The 15,907-nt window shown below is 45.1% G+C and overlaps 1 long non-coding RNA gene across 2 annotated transcripts; it reads left to right on the top strand.

The window, feature by feature from the left end:
* Positions 1-1,024: 1,024 nt before the first annotated feature.
* Positions 1,025-3,929, top strand: LOC149381493 (uncharacterized). Of its 2 annotated transcripts, XR_016293869.1 has the most exons (4): positions 1,025-1,463; positions 2,246-2,359; positions 2,725-2,819; positions 3,798-3,929. It is a non-coding gene; the product is annotated as an uncharacterized LOC149381493 (long non-coding RNA). The 2 variants fall into 2 exon arrangements; XR_016293870.1 differs by lacking the exon at positions 2,725-2,819 and having other exon boundaries at positions 1,037-1,463; positions 3,798-3,897.
* The last annotated feature ends 11,978 nt before the right edge of the window (positions 3,930-15,907 follow it).

Here is a 15,907-nt window from a genome sequence, read left to right as displayed (position 1 = left end):
AGAGCTATGCAGACAAGCGGAGAAGACCGCTAGAATTCGAAGCAGGAGAGAAAGTTTTTTTAAAGGTTTCCCCGATGCGTGGTGTCATGAGATTCGGGAAGAAAGGGAAGCTAAGCCCGAGGTATGTTGGACCTTTCGAGATTCTGGAGCGAGTGGGCAAGGCAGCGTATCGCCTAGCTCTACCACCGTCGATGTCCAACCTCCATGATGTATTTCACGTATCGATGCTACGGAAATACATGTCTGATCCTTCACATGTACTGCAAGATCAAGAGGTTGAAGTTTCTCCTGACATCAGGTATGAAGAATCAGCCGTCGCAATCCTAGATCGCAAGGAGAAAGTCTTAAGGAATAAGACTATACCTTTGGTCAAAGTACTTTGGAAGAGTCACTCTACAGAAGAAGCTACTTGGGAGCTTGAGAGCGAGATGCAAAAGAAATACCCTTCCTTGTTCTAAGTTTCGAGGACGAAACTCTTTTAAGGGGGTAGGGATTGTAATGTATAAACTTTTGTAACCGCTCGACTTGTGAATTTGAATAAAATGGACGAGTTTTAATTCAAATTCTTGTTGCATATGAGACGTCCTTAAATTTTAAAGATCTTGGAATATGATAATATTTAAGGTCGATGAAATTTCGGAATGAGAATATTCGAGTAATCCAATATTATTATTCGAAACATACTCGGAGATTTAAAAAAATCTCAAGAGTAAAGAATGAATTCCGAAATCCCTTAAATATATTCAAAATAACGAGAAATAATAATAATTTTCTCGGTTATTTTTCAAGATTATTTTTTTAATTAATTAAGGACAGGATTGTGAGAGTTTATTTTGAAAGGACTTATATGCAATATTTTGAAGGACGAAAGTGAAAGAAAAAGAGAAGCTGGGGTTGATTTGAGAGAGTTGTGGCAGGAGGGGATTGGTCCACGTATGCACGCGTGGCAATGAATGAGGGTGCCACATGGCCACTTCCTCCTCAAAACCTTGCCACCTCACCCTTCTCTCTCTCTTCTCTATTTTCTTCTTCTTCTCCCTTGCTTCACTCGGCCGAAACCCACACACGAGCAAACCAGGACAAACGAAAAAAAAAAGAAAAGGAAAAAAACTCTCGGCCGCTCCTCTGCTCGTCGCCGACAACCATCATCACCGCCATCACCCTCGTTCTTCTCCTTCTCTTCTTCTTCTTCTCCTTCGCGCGCCATCACCCAGCACCGAGTTCCACCGCGCGCTCCGGCCCGAGGAAGCACAGCACCGCCGAGCCCCGACGTCGCCACCGCCACCTCTCACTCGCCTTCCTCTCTCTTCCTCTCCTTCGCGCGTCACCGACCGCTGAGCCACCGCGCGCGCAAAGACCGAGCGACACACCGCCGCCGCGAGCTCGCCGTGACCGCCGCCGAGGAAGGAGACGCCGGGAACACACAATCGAGCGACGAGGACACCGAATTCGTGAGAATTTCGGTAAGAACAAGCTAAACCCAATTGATTTTTCTGAGAAATTAGGATTTGAAATTCTGAATTGGGGATTTTTGAATCCGAGTTGATTTCGGTTAAATTGATTGGTTTTTATCGTTCATTGAACTCGATTGATGTTGTTTGTAACCTGAATTTGAAGTTTTGATTCGGATTTTTCCTAATTTATCCGAAAATGATGAACTAGGGTTTGAATTGGGGGTTTTTGATTTCGGGTTCGATTTCGGTGCAATTGCTCGGTTTGTAATGTTGTCTGAGCTTGATTGTTGTTGTTGATGTGGTTTATGATCAGAATTTTTGAGGCTATATTGAATTGTGGGATTTTGATGAGTTTTGGTTTGGATTGTGGTTTTGGCCGTGTGCTCTAAAATTTGAGATTTGGATTTGAGAATTTTGAGTTCTTGTGATGTGTTGAAGTGATTTCATTCCTGGAATTAGGAGAGGCTGTGATGATTGAAGGATTTTGGAAATTGTTTAGCTTGGTAATTGTCTTAGCTGTGAGTTGTTTGTTTGCTTTGTGTGGCCGTGTGTTGTCTTGGCCGTGTGACTTGGTTGAGCCGTATGTTTGTTGTGGCCGTGAACTTGGTCTCGGGTATGCGTTTTAGTTCACAAATAATTATGATAAAGTCTGAGCCTCGATTTGAGTTTTGTGGTCGTTTCCGGTCAGTTGGATTTTTGTTGAGTTCGCTTGATTGGGTTATGGGTTCGGGTTTTGAGTTATGTGATATCGGAATTTGGTTTTAAGATGTTAACTCGTCGTTGGGTTCCAGGTTTGATTTACAGACATTGACGGACGGACGGGAACCAGACGAGTCGAGAGCGTTGAGATTAGCCTCTGAAGATCTCAAGTTGATAGAGTTATCGAAATAAAGCTCGATTAACTCGTGAGTTTTAAATCGCTTACAGCGTTTAAATACTCTTATATATGTACTTTCAGTATTTAAATAAATAATTTAGAATTATTTATTTAATAATGTTTATGAATTTAATTTAATTATTCATTTGGAATTCTCGGTTATTTTTAATTTCGGATTATTCGATTTATTTAAGACTCGTGATTACTCGTTGAACATTATCTCGTATCACTCTCGATATGGGATACGCGAGTCTTGAATAAACCTCCGAAAAACCGGGGAATAATAAATTAAATTCTCGAATTCCGAACCGACTCTAATCCCGACAACGAACCCTACTCTCTTTAAGTAAACTCGAATCCAATAACTAATGGTTGTTCAACTCCGGATGATAGTTCTTCCGACGTTTCGACAAGCGCCAGGTGCCTCAAAGAACGTGTGAAGCAAGACGTCTTCAGGACTTGTCAAGCGTTCTATCGAACAATTCCGGGTAAGTGTGGAGACATAAGTCAACTACTTACCAAGGGTATAATCCTGTTTGTTTGTGCATATGCTTGCTAGTAAACAAGAGTAGGTAAAAGCCTAAAAAAATGAATAAACTCGAAAGTTAAGGCTTCGGCCACTCTTGCTTGAAAACTTAGCTCGGGTTCGCCCGTTAGGTTCAAACGCTAACTTGAACCAGCCTTGCTTGCTTTGTGTGTGGTTAGACTTCTCTTCTAACTCTAGGAAGTAGGTTAGAATCGAGAGGACGGAAGAGCGATAGACTCTCAAATTCAATCGAGAGTAGAGAGTTCGAGAGTCACATCTCGAGCTTTCAACTTAAAACACTAAACGAGCTTCAAAGGGAAACAATAATTTCTTTCGGGGTTTATCCCGTCACGCTCTTCCGTATATAAGTTTAACGTGTACGCTGCTAGCTGCAGTGTACCCAAACTTTAAACTCGTGTCGGTGGTACTCACAAGTCCCTGACTTGTGCTTGGCGGGCCATGTCGGTCCGTGCGCCGAGTACTCGAAGCAATGGGTGAAGGTCGCGCATCGCGAGCTCATTGCTTGCTGGAAGACTCACCGGAAGCTGCCTTGAGCACACCGGGGCGTAGTGGGTGATGGTCGCGGTTCGCGAGCTCACTATGCCAGAGACCAGTGGCGCTGACGTCATGATGAAGGAAGTACCACTAGTGGATCCCAGACATGTGTAAAACTTAGATCGGTTAACGACTGCTGCTCGAAGTCGGGAACTGGTCTCTAGTCGGACCAGAGGTTATAGCAGTGTGGAGTGTATAACCTTGCGGGACGGCTAGTATTCTAGGATGCGCGCTCATTAGTCACTTTTAGGTGATAGCTGCATCCTGCATTCTTGTTTGCTTGTTCGCACGTCATATGCTTTGCATTAGCTGCTTTTCTTTCATAAGCTAGACTCCCGCTTGCTGAGTCTTTCGACTCATAGTTTTATGTCCCTTGGTAATGTAGATAAGGGCAAGGCGGCAATGTAGACGACCGAGAAGGAAACTGAGACGGAACGCGTATCTCTTGACCTACGGGCTATGGGTTCTGGCTCGGGAAGTAAACCTCTATATGTATAATGTTTTGAATAATATCGACTCTTCCTTAAATAATACCTCGCGTATATATGTAAAGTCGGGAGCTTTTATGTACATATGTATGTATGTATAAGGGTCGATATACGACTTCTAGTTTTAAAGAAAAACGAAAAATTTCCCGAGTTTTCCGATAACCACTTTTGTTGTAAACGTTTCCGCACTTTTAATAATATCGTATTTCATATGTTATATGTTTTGTAAATTATGTATTTACTTTAAATGTTTTGTTTACATTATATTATTCATATATGTTATGCTCCCGCTACGTGATGTTGGTTCCGCCGAGTCGCGGCTTGCGGGCGAGGTGACGACGCTCGCGGGTCGTGACAGATTTTGTGATAAGTCAACTACTTACCAAGGGAATAACCCTGTTTGTTTGTGCATTTATTTGCTAGTAAACGAGAGTAGGTGAAAGCCCTAAAATGAATAAACTTGAAAGTTAAGGCTTCGGCCACTCTTGCTTGAAAACTTAGTTCGGGTACGCCCGTTAGGTTCAAACGCTAACTTGAACCAGCCACGTTGTTGCTTTGTTGTTGTTAGATCCCTCTGCTAACCATAGAGTTTGGCTAGATCGGAGGTGACAGGAGAGCATGTTAGACTCTCGGATTCGAGCCGAGGGTAGAAGTACCGGGAGTCACATCCTGAGTCTTCAATCTAAAACACTTAACGAGCATGAAAGGGAAACCATAATTCTTTCGGGATTTATCCCGAGACGCTCTCCTGTTTGTAATTAGTTGTATACTCTATAAGCTAGAGTATCCAAACAATAAATAATGTTGTCGGTGGTACCCACGAGTTCCGACTCGTGTTGAGGACTAAGACGGTCCTGATGGCGCTGAGTACTCCACGGGAGCTGCTGAGAGCACCCCGTTCTAGCAATGGGAAAGGTCGCCCCGGCGAGCCCATTTGCTGTGTCATGACGACACGTAGCGCCGGCGCCCAAATGAAGATGGTACCACTAGTGGATCCCAGACAGTCTTAAAACACTTAAGCTACTGATGACTACTGCTCGAAGTCTGAGGTTGGCTTCTTGTCATTCCAAGGGTTGTAGCAGGGGATGTTGTATAACCTTGTGGAATGGCAAGTGATAGCGTAGAGCGAGGCCCCGCGTTAGGCATGCTCTTGAATCATATGTATCTGCATTCTGCATTCTTGTATATTTGTTTGCACGTCACATGGCATTAGTCGTTTTACTTTATAGATAGACTCCCACTTACTGAGTCAATCGACTCATAGTTTTATGACCCTTGGTAATGTAGATAAGGGAAAAGCTTGTAAGCGGGAAACGAGATTGAAGACCGAGACCGAGCGCGTATTGCCTTGACCTATGGGCTATGGGGTTTCTTAATCGGGGTTAGTATCTTTTGATAAAACGTTCCGGAACATATTTGTATAGGAGTCGCTATAAGACTCTAAGTTATAAAGGCGAAAAATTTCCCCGAATTTTCGCAAACTATTTTATTATATAATCTTATGAGATATTATGCTTAATTAATGTGTTTATATTATGAGTTATGTATAGATTTGAGTTGATCGGTCGCGGTTCGTGGGCGAGCTGTCGCTCGCGGGTCGTGACAGATTTTGTGGTATCAGAGCTGTGAAATAAAAACGAAAAATTTCCCAAGATTTCCGATAACCACTTTTGTTGTAAACGTTTCCGCACTTTTAATAATATCGTATTTCGTATATTATATGTCTTGTAAATTATGTATTTACTTTAAATGTTTTGTTTACATTATATTATTCATATATGATATGCTCCCGCTACGTGATGTTGGTTCCGTCGAGTCGCGGCTTGCGGGCGAGGTGACGACGCTCGCGGGTCGTGACAGATTTTGTGGTATCAGAGCTGTACCTGGAATGAGCTCTATGTTGAATTCAACTTCTCAATTAGGGATCTGTTCTATAGGCTCGTACCTCTGAATCCTTGATTTCTAAGGAGACAGAAACCCAAACCTGGTGGTTTGATTTTGTGACGTGACTCTGAGATTGTTTTGCTGGAATTGATTTTGAATTAATGCTTGAGTTGTGATGATCGTTAATTTCAGGAATTCGTTTGGTTAAGGCTGGCCGTGTGCGTGTGATTTGTGGGCCGTGTGTTACTTGGCCGTGCGACTTGTTTTGGCTGCGTAATTCTGAATTGTTTGTGTATGGTTTGACCCGCAGCGTGGTTGTAGAAGATCGAGAGTCAGCGAACGAGTATCGGCACTTTCCAACTCAATGAGGCTGGTGAAAGACGAGGAAGAAGAAATTGGTATATAAACTCGTGATTTTATGTTCGATCGTCACGTGTCTAGTGCACTATCGTAGAGTTTATGACTTTGGTGTTCGCCGTTGTGCTCATATTTTAATTTCGGTTTATCGTTCGTATATAATTTGGAAACCCCGGACTCATTCGAAAAAGGGTTAAACTGGATAGTGTTAAAGTTGCGATTTTCACGTTGTAGAGATATACTCGTTTTATAAGTCTGGAATCTATGTAAAGTCGATAAATTCCTTATATGTCTGTAATTGCTTGGTTAAGGAATTTATTTTGTGTATCGTGTTTTACGATACGAGACTTTCAGATTCTCGATCGGGGAACCAAATTATATTAATAAATGATAAGTTAAGTTATTGAGCACAACCTGGAATTTAGTTCCTCTACCGTTGCGAGTCGGAGTTTCTTCAATGATCCGTTGTTTAGCAAGTATGATAACGTATCTTACTCCGCTCAGACCTTTGCAGGTTGTTCTTCTGTTAGCTTTGGTAGTCACGCGAAGGAAAGCGTTGAGACCAACAAGCAGCAAGAGTTGGAGATAGAGGTAAGTGTGGAGATATAAGTCAACTACTTACCAAGGGAATAACCCTGTTTGTTTGTGCATTTATTTGCTAGTAAACAAGAGTAGGTGAAAGCCCTAAAATGAATAAACTTGAAAGTTAAGGCTTCGGCCACTCTTGCTTGAAAACTTAGTTCGGGTACACCCGTTAGGTTCAAACGCTAACTTGAACCAGCCACGTTGTTTCTTTGTTGTTAGATTCCTCTGCTAACCATAGAGTTTGGCTAGATCGGAGGTGACAGGAGAGCATGTTAGACTCTCGGATTCGAGCCGAGGGTAGAAGTACCGGGAGTCACATCCTGAGTCTTCAATCTAAAACACTTAACGAGCATGAAAGGGAAACCATAATTCTTTTGGGATTTATCCCGAGACGCTCTCCTGTTTGTAATTAGTTGTATACTCTATAAGCTAGAGTATCCAAACAATAAATAATGTTGTCGGTGGTACCCACGAGTTCCGACTCGTGTTGAGGACTAAGACGGTCCTGATGGCGCTGAGTACTCCACGGGAGCTGCTGAGAGCACCCCGTTCTTGCAATGGGAAAGGTCGCCCCGGCGAGCCCATTTGCTATGTCATGACGCATGTAGCGCCGGCGCCCAAACGAAGATGGTACCACTAGTGGATCCCAGACAGTCTTAAAACTCTAAGCCACTGATGACTACTGCTCGAAGTCTGAGGTTGGCTTCTTGTCATTCCAAGGGTTATAGCAGTGGATGTTGTATAACCTTGTGGAATGGCAAGTGATAGCGTAGAGCGAGGCCCCGCGTTAGGCATGCTCTTGAATCATATGCATCTGCATTCTGCATTTTTATGTGTTTGTTTTGCACGTCACATGGCATTAGTCGTTTTACTTTATAGATAGACTCCCACTTACTGAGTCAATCGACTCATAGTTTTATGACCCTTGGTAATGTAGATAAGGGAAAAGCTGGTAAGCGGGACACGAGATTGAAGACCGAGACCGAGCGCGTATTGCCTTGACCTATGGGCTATGGGGTTTCTTAATCGGGGGTTAGTATCTTCTGATAAAACGTTCCGGAACATATTTGTATAGGAGTCGCTATAAGACTCTAAGTTATAAAAGCGAAAAATTTCCCCGAATTTTCGCAAACTATTTTATTATATAATCTTATGAGATATTATGCTTAATTAATGTGTTTATATTATGAGTTATGTATAGATTTGAGTTGATCAGTCGCGGTTCGTGGGCGAGCTGTCGCTCGCGGGTCGTGACAGATTTTGTGGTATCAGAGCCTAAATCTGGCGCCTTAGACCACTCGGCCAAACTGTCCTACACTCTAGAGGCCTCTTACGCTTGCCAGCGTAGTTTTTTCCGACAACTCTGGGACGTTCTCATTCGAGCTTGGATTTTCTTCCTTAAAACTTTATCCTTGCGATCAAGAATCGCAACGGTTGGCTCTTCATATCTGACTTCAGGAGAGATTTCAACCTCTCAATTAGGAGGTAGAATTGGAAGATCTTCAGGGAAAATATCAAGGAAATCTGTTCAACGAGTAATCACGAGTCTTAAATAAATCGAATAATCCGAAAAACCGGGGAATAATAAATTAAATTTTCGAATTCCGAACCGACTCTAATCCCGACAACGAACCCTACTCTCTTTAAGTAAACTCGAATCCAATAACTAATGGTTGTTCAACTCCGGATGATAGTTCTTCCGACGTTTCGACAAGCGCCAGGTGCCTCAAAGAACGTGTGAAGCAAGACGTCTTCAGGACTTGTCAAGCGTTCTATCGAACAATTCCGGGTAAGTGTGGAGACATAAGTCAACTACTTACCAAGGGTATAATCCTGTTTGTTTGTGCATATGCTTGCTAGTAAACAAGAGTAGGTAAAAGCCTAAAAATGAATAAACTCGAAAGTTAAGGCTTCGGCCACTCTTGCTTGAAAACTTAGCTCGGGTTCGCCCGTTAGGTTCAAACGCTAACTTGAACCAGCCTTGCTTGCTTTGTGTGTGGTTAGACTTCTCTTCTAACTCTAGGAAGTAGGTTAGAATCGAGAGGACGGAAGAGCGATAGACTCTCAAATTCAATCAAGAGTAGAGAGTTCGAGAGTCACATCTCGAGCTTTCAACTTAAAACACTAAACGAGCTTCAAAGGGAAACAATAATTTCTTTCGGGGTTTATCCCGTCACGCTCTTCCGTATATAAGTTTAACGTGTACGCTGCTAGCTGCAGTGTACCCAAACTTTAAACTCGAGTCGGTGGTACTCACAAGTCCCTGACTTGTGCTTGGCGGGCCATGTCGGTCCGTGCGCCGAGTACTCGAAGCAATGGGTGAAGGTCGCGCATCGCGAGCTCATTGCTTGCTGGAAGACTCACCGGAAGCTGCCTTGAGCACACCGGGGCGTAGTGGGTGATGGTCGCGGTTCGCGAGCTCACTATGCCAGAGACCAGTGGCGCTGACGTCATGATGAAGGAAGTACCACTAGTGGATCCCAGACATGTGTAAAACTTAGATCGGTTAACGACTGCTGCTCGAAGTCGGGAACTGGTCTCTAGTCGGACCAGAGGTTATAGCAGTGTGGAGTGTATAACCTTGCGGGACGGCTAGTATTCTAGGATGCGCGCTCATTAGTCACTTTTAGGTGATAGCTGCATCCTGCATTCTTGTTTGCTTGTTCGCACGTCATATGCTTTGCATTAGCTGCTTTTCTTTCATAAGCTAGACTCCCGCTTGCTGAGTCTTTCGACTCATAGTTTTATGTCCCTTGGTAATGTAGATAAGGGCAAGGCGGCAATGTAGACGACCGAGAAGGAAACTGAGACGGAACGCGTATCTCTTGACCTACGGGCTATGGGTTCTGGCTCGGGAAGTAAACCTCTATATGTATAATGTTTTGAATAATATCGACTCTTCCTTAAATAATACCTCGCGTATATATGTAAAGTCGGGAGCTTTTATGTACATATGTATGTATGTATAAGGGTCGATATACGACTTCTAGTTTTAAAGAAAAACGAAAAATTTCCCGAGTTTTCCGATAACCACTTTTGTTGTAAACGTTTCCGCACTTTTAATAATATCGTATTTCATATGTTATATGTTTTGTAAATTATGTATTTACTTTAAATGTTTTGTTTACATTATATTATTCATATATGTTATGCTCCCGCTACGTGATGTTGGTTCCGCCGAGTCGCGGCTTGCGGGCGAGGTGACGACGCTCGCGGGTCGTGACAGATTTTGTGGTATCAGAGCCCAGGTTTAGCCGTTTCTGTAGACCTGAGATACATGTTCTGGTTATGGGAAAGTGTTGGAACTTGTGCTGACCGTTGGCCTGTCGTTTTGGCAGGTGGAATGGCTCAAGTGACGATACTATCCTACCCGGAGGCTCTCGCATCTGTTCCTCCTACCGCTCCGACTTTCAGCGGGGTGAGGGGTACACTTACGTGGGTGCGATGGATTGGTACTACCATCGAGTGGATGGACGCCCTTGCTATCCCTGAGATGTTCCGTACTAGTATTGCCACGACGCTCTTGCAGGGACCAGCCTGGACTCGCTGGACCCGGCATGTAGCGCTGGGTAGTCTGTATCGATCATGGGACATGTTCCAGGCCATCATGGGGGCCACTTTTTCAGCCCAGGGGCGCACGGATGAGTGGAACGAGTTCGCTCATGGTTTCTTTCAGCTCGACTTCGAGTCGATCGCTCAGTACGAGGATCGATTTGAGGAGGAGATCGTGACATCTTGCCCCTTTGCTTTAGAGGACCGCCGACAGCAGTTTATCTTTCACCAGGGGTTACGACCCGAGTACAGGTATCCGATGCTGTTGTGTTGCTGCCCGTCTATGGGAGTTCTCCGAGCGCGTTTGGCGTTTATGATTCAGTCCCAGGTAGGATGTTGGATTCCTCCAGGTTACGAGCCTGCCCCGCACCCAGCTTATGCACCAGTACCACCAGCCCAGCCACCTCAGGCGCCGGCACCACCAGCATCGCCGCCGCACGCGCCACCGCCACCGCCACCACCCGCACAGCCACCTGCAGCTCCTCTTGTTATTGTGATCTCTGACGACGAGGAGAGCGAGGTGGATGACGATGAGGATGAGGATCCCGTTGAGGATTATCCTCTTATGTGAGGGTGTGTTTAGGCTTGTGTAGATAGTGGTGGTTAGTTTTTTTTTTTGAGAGGTTGGTTTCGATGGTTGATGGTTGTTGTACATGTTTTTTTGATCTAGTAGACTAAGCCTTGTGAGAGCTAGTCTACCTGTAGTTCTTTTGTTTAGCATGTGTACGTGCGAACTTGATGTTGAAAAGCTTGTTGTATCTTTTGACATGTATATATGGATGTAGATATGGTTGTATATATAAAATCGCGCTTTAGTTTCAGTTGATCATGTGTTGTTTGTATGTCTCTCGCATTCCGGTATGGATATATGAGTAACCTTGTTTGTTCTCATGTGTAGAACTGAGGAAATATGTCCGGACAAGACCCGTCTCCTACCGGAAATGCTACGGCGGCAGACCTCGCAGAAATGCGACACGCCTTGGAGAGACAGGCTGCTAGCGCAGCACAACGAGATCAGATAGTTGCACAGCAACTTGAAGCCCAGAATCGCACGATCACTGAACTTTTGACGAGATTAAATGCGCCACCTCCACCAAACCCGGAGCCTCCTGCTCAAGATGAACGACGTGAACATCCACCGCCAGCACGCGTGGATCCCCTGGAAGAGCTGAACTTCCGGATCCCTGATGTCGTTCCCCCGGTAGGCGAACCGGTGTATGAAAGATTTCGGAAGCAGAAGCCTTCGCAGTTTGGCGGTAACGTTGACCCTGCGACAGCCGAGAACTGGATCAAGAGGATTCAGCAGATTTGCAACTATATGCAGCTGTCAGATCAGGAGAGGGTAGCGTGTGCCGTGCACCAGCTGGAAGACGAGGCGAGAGGTTGGTGGGAGGTCGTAGCGTCATATGAGGACATCCACACGATGACGTGGATTCACTTCCTCAACTTGTTTCACGGAAAGTATCTAAGCGAGGCGAACCTATCGAACAAGGTACGCGAGTTTATGAACTTGCGACAGGGCACCCTGTCTGTTTCCGAATACACGGCGAAGTTCGATACGTTGGCCAGGTTTGCTCCTTCCTTGGTTCCCACTGATCAAGCTCGCAAGATGAAATACATGCACGGTCTGAACGTGGAAATTGTGAGCCAAGTGGATAGTGGCGACACCGGACCCCGTACTTATGCCAACGCTGTGCAGAGAGCATTACGCATTGCTGGTTGGCGTGAAAGTGAACGAATTCCTGAGTCAAAGCCGGTTGCAGCACCGTCTTCTGAACCTGCTAAAACGGGGCAAGGTAATTCACAAGGAAGAACCCGATCTCTATCGCGATGGGAGAATCGGCAGCAGCAGAGGTCTGGCAATAGGTTTCAGCAAGGATCAAATAACCGATCTCAGGCGAGTTCTAACAATCGCTCGCAGTCCGTGAACCAGAAGAAGAATAAGGCAGACAATAGACGCCCAGGGCCGTCCAACAAGAAGCCCAGAAACTTCGGGAACCAGCCGTCGTCCCAGTGCTGGAGATGTGGCGAAGTGCATGATGGCGACTGCTTTGCTCGCACGTTGACATGTTTCCGATGTGGAAAAGTAGGTCATTTGTCGAAAGTCTGCCAGAGTTCAGAAAGAAAGGCTCCTGCACCAAAGGAACAACCAAAGGCTAATGCTCGAGTCTACTCTATCTACGAGGATGAGGTTCGTGCAGGGTCCTCTACTGCCGTTACAGGTCAGATTTCTGTAGCCTCTTTCTCCGCATATGCATTGATAGATTCAGGAGCCACGAATTCTTTCATTGCATCTAGAAGATCTGATCAGTTGAGTAGAAACAAAGAGACCTTCTCGTATCCGTTTGTTACGGTTACACCCTCAGGGGAGAGATATCAGTCGCTATACTGGTATAAAGATGTGCCTATTCAAGTTCAGGATCAGGTCCTTGAAGCAGACCTGATTGAACTAGAAATGGTTGACTATGATGTAATACTTGGAATGGATTGGTTAAGTAAGCATTATGCAGTCATTGATTGTAGAAAGAAGTCGGTTTTGTTCCGAGAACCGGGGCTTGAACCATTCCAGTTCCAAGGTTCCTCTCGGAAGTTGGAATTTCCCGTGATATCGGCACTTAAAGCGTTGAAGATAATGCAGCAGGGATGTGCCGGATATCTCGCGAGCATTGTGGATACTGCGAAGGCGACCAAGCCACAACCGCAAGATATTCCTGTTGTGAGGAACTTTCTGGATGTTTTCCCAGAGGATCTTCCAGGTCTACCTCCTGACCGTGAAGTCGAGTTTAATGTAGAACTCCTTCCAGGAACAGCACCGATATCGAAGACCCCGTATCGGATGGCTCCGGCGGAATTGAAGGAACTTAAGACGCAACTCCAAGAGTTATTGGATAAGGGATTCATCAGACCGAGCCATTCGCCATGGGGAGCGCCAGTCTTGTTCGTCAAGAAGGCAGATGGTTCGTTACGGTTATGTATCGATTACCGTGGCCTGAATCAGGTGACAATCAAAAACAAGTATCCGTTGCCGCGCATTGATGATCTGTTCGACCAACTTGCTGGAGCAACTGTGTTTTCGAAGATTGATCTGCGATCAGGGTACCATCAGCTGAAGGTTCGGGACGAGGACATTCCAAAGACGGCTTTTAGAACTCGTTATGGTCATTACGAGTTCCTAGTTATGTCTTTTGGACTAACCAATGCACCTGCAGCGTTTATGAACTTGATGAATCGAGTATTTGAGGATTTCTTGGACAAGTTCATCATCGTGTTTATTGATGACATCCTGATTTACTCGAAAACCAAGGAAGAACACGCGCAACATCTAGAGATGGCTCTGACAAGACTACGAGAAAAACAACTGTACGCCAAGTTCTCAAAGTGTGAATTTTGGCTAGAGCACGTTGTTTTCCTTGGTCACGTAGTCAGTAGCACAGGAATCATGGTAGATCCGACCAAAGTGGAAGCAGTGAAGCAGTGGAATCAGCCGAAGACGGTAACCGAGATAAGGAGCTTCTTGGGTCTTGCAGGCTACTACAGGAAGTTCGTAGAAGGATTTTCTAAATTAGCCATGCCGTTAACCCAACTGACCCGTAAAGGACAGAAGTTTGTCTGGTCTGAGAAGTGTGAAGAAAGCTTCCAGGAGCTGAAGAATCGTCTGACCACGGCTCCAGTGCTCACTATTCCTCAGGGAGCCGACGGATTCGCGATCTACTGTGATGCCTCTAAGCAAGGATTAGGCGCGGTTCTAATGCAACATGGTAAGGTTATTGCTTATGCCTCGCGACAGCTGAAGGATTATGAAACCCGGTACCCTACGCATGATCTGGAACTTGCAGCAGTTGTTTTTGCGCTTAAAATATGGCGACACTACTTGTATGGAGTTCATTGCGACATTTATACGGACCATAAGACGCTGAAGTATCTCTTCACCCAGAAAGAGCTGAACATGCGACAAGGACGCTGGTTGGAACTTCTGAATGACTACGACTTCGAGCTACATTATCACCCTGGTAAAGCTAATAAGGTCGCAGATGCGCTCAGTCGTAAGTCGGTAGTTTCACTAGCAAGTCTAGTTGAGACGTCCCTCAAGCTGAAGAAGGATGTTCAGCAACTGGAGCTTCAGCTAATCACGGGAAGGATAGCTGCGCTCAGTGTGCGACCAATGTTGCTGGAACAGATTAAAGACGGTCAGTACGCAGATGAGTATCTTCTCAGCAAGATGTTTGATGCTCAGAATGACGCAGAAGGTAAGTTTACACTGGACGAGAAAGATGTTCTAAGGTGTAACGGGAGAGTCTGTGTACCGTCCGACGAAGGAATCAAGAGACAATTGATGGAAGAAGCTCACGGAACGCCGTATTCCGTGCATCCTGGTGTGACTAAGATGTACCAGGACCTGAAAAAGGTCTATTGGTGGCCAGGAATGAAGAAAGATGTAGCTGTATTTGTTCAAAGGTGCTTAACTTGTCAACAAATCAAGGCAGAACATCAGAAACCAGCAGGAATGCTTCAACCCCTAGAGGTTCCGCAATGGAAATGGGAGCAGATAACGATGGATTTCGTGTCAGGTTTGCCAAAAACCACTGCTGGTCATGACTCTGTCTGGGTTATTGTTGATAGATTAACCAAATCAGCTCACTTTCTACCTATCAAAACCACTCACACGGTGGATAAGCTTGCTGAATTGTATATCAAGGAGATTGTACGTCTCCATGGAATCCCTAATTCAATCGTATCCGACCGAGATACTCGGTTCACTTCCAAATTCTGGAAGAGTCTACAGGAGAATTTGGGAACACGATTGAAGTTCAGTACTGCTTTTCATCCCCAAACAGATGGTCAGAGTGAACGCACGATACAAGTGTTGGAGGATATGCTTCGGGCGTGTGTCTTAGACTTCCCAGGCTCATGGAGTCGTTATCTCCCTTTGGTCGAATTCTCCTACAACAACAGCTACCAAGCGACAATCGGAATGGCGCCTTATGAAGCCCTCTATGGACGGAAGTGTCGCTCTCCAATTCATTGGGATGAAGCTGGCGAGAGTAAGCTGTTCGGACCTGAATTGGTGGAGCAGACTACAGAGGCAATCAAGACGATTCGAGCCCGAATGAAAACATCTCAGAGTCGTCAAAAGAGCTATGCAGACAAGCGGAGAAGACCGCTAGAATTCGAAGCAGGAGAGAAAGTTTTTTTAAAGGTTTCCCCGATGCGTGGTGTCATGAGATTCGGGAAGAAAGGGAAGCTAAGCCCGAGGTATGTTGGACCTTTCGAGATTCTGGAGCGAGTGGGCAAGGCAGCGTATCGCCTAGCTCTACCACCGTCGATGTCCAACCTCCATGATGTATTTCACGTATCGATGCTACGGAAATACATGTCTGATCCTTCACATGTACTGCAAGATCAAGAGGTTGAAGTTTCTCCTGACATCAGGTATGAAGAATCAGCCGTCGCAATCCTAGATCGCAAGGAGAAAGTCTTAAGGAATAAGACTATACCTTTGGTCAAAGTACTTTGGAAGAGTCACTCTACAGAAGAAGCTACTTGGGAGCTTGAGAGCGAGATGCAAAAGAAATACCCTTCCTTGTTCTAAGTTTCGAGGACGAAACTCTTTTAAGGGGGTAGGGATTGT

This window comes from Urtica dioica, chromosome 11 (assembly GCF_054948205.1).
Source record: "Urtica dioica subsp. dioica isolate 48M chromosome 11, U.dioica_male_clone48M_v1_H2, whole genome shotgun sequence".
Taxonomy (NCBI): domain Eukaryota; kingdom Viridiplantae; phylum Streptophyta; class Magnoliopsida; order Rosales; family Urticaceae; genus Urtica; species Urtica dioica.
The sequence above is the reverse complement of the archived record's forward strand: the minus strand, read 5'-3'. Positions and strand labels throughout refer to the sequence as shown.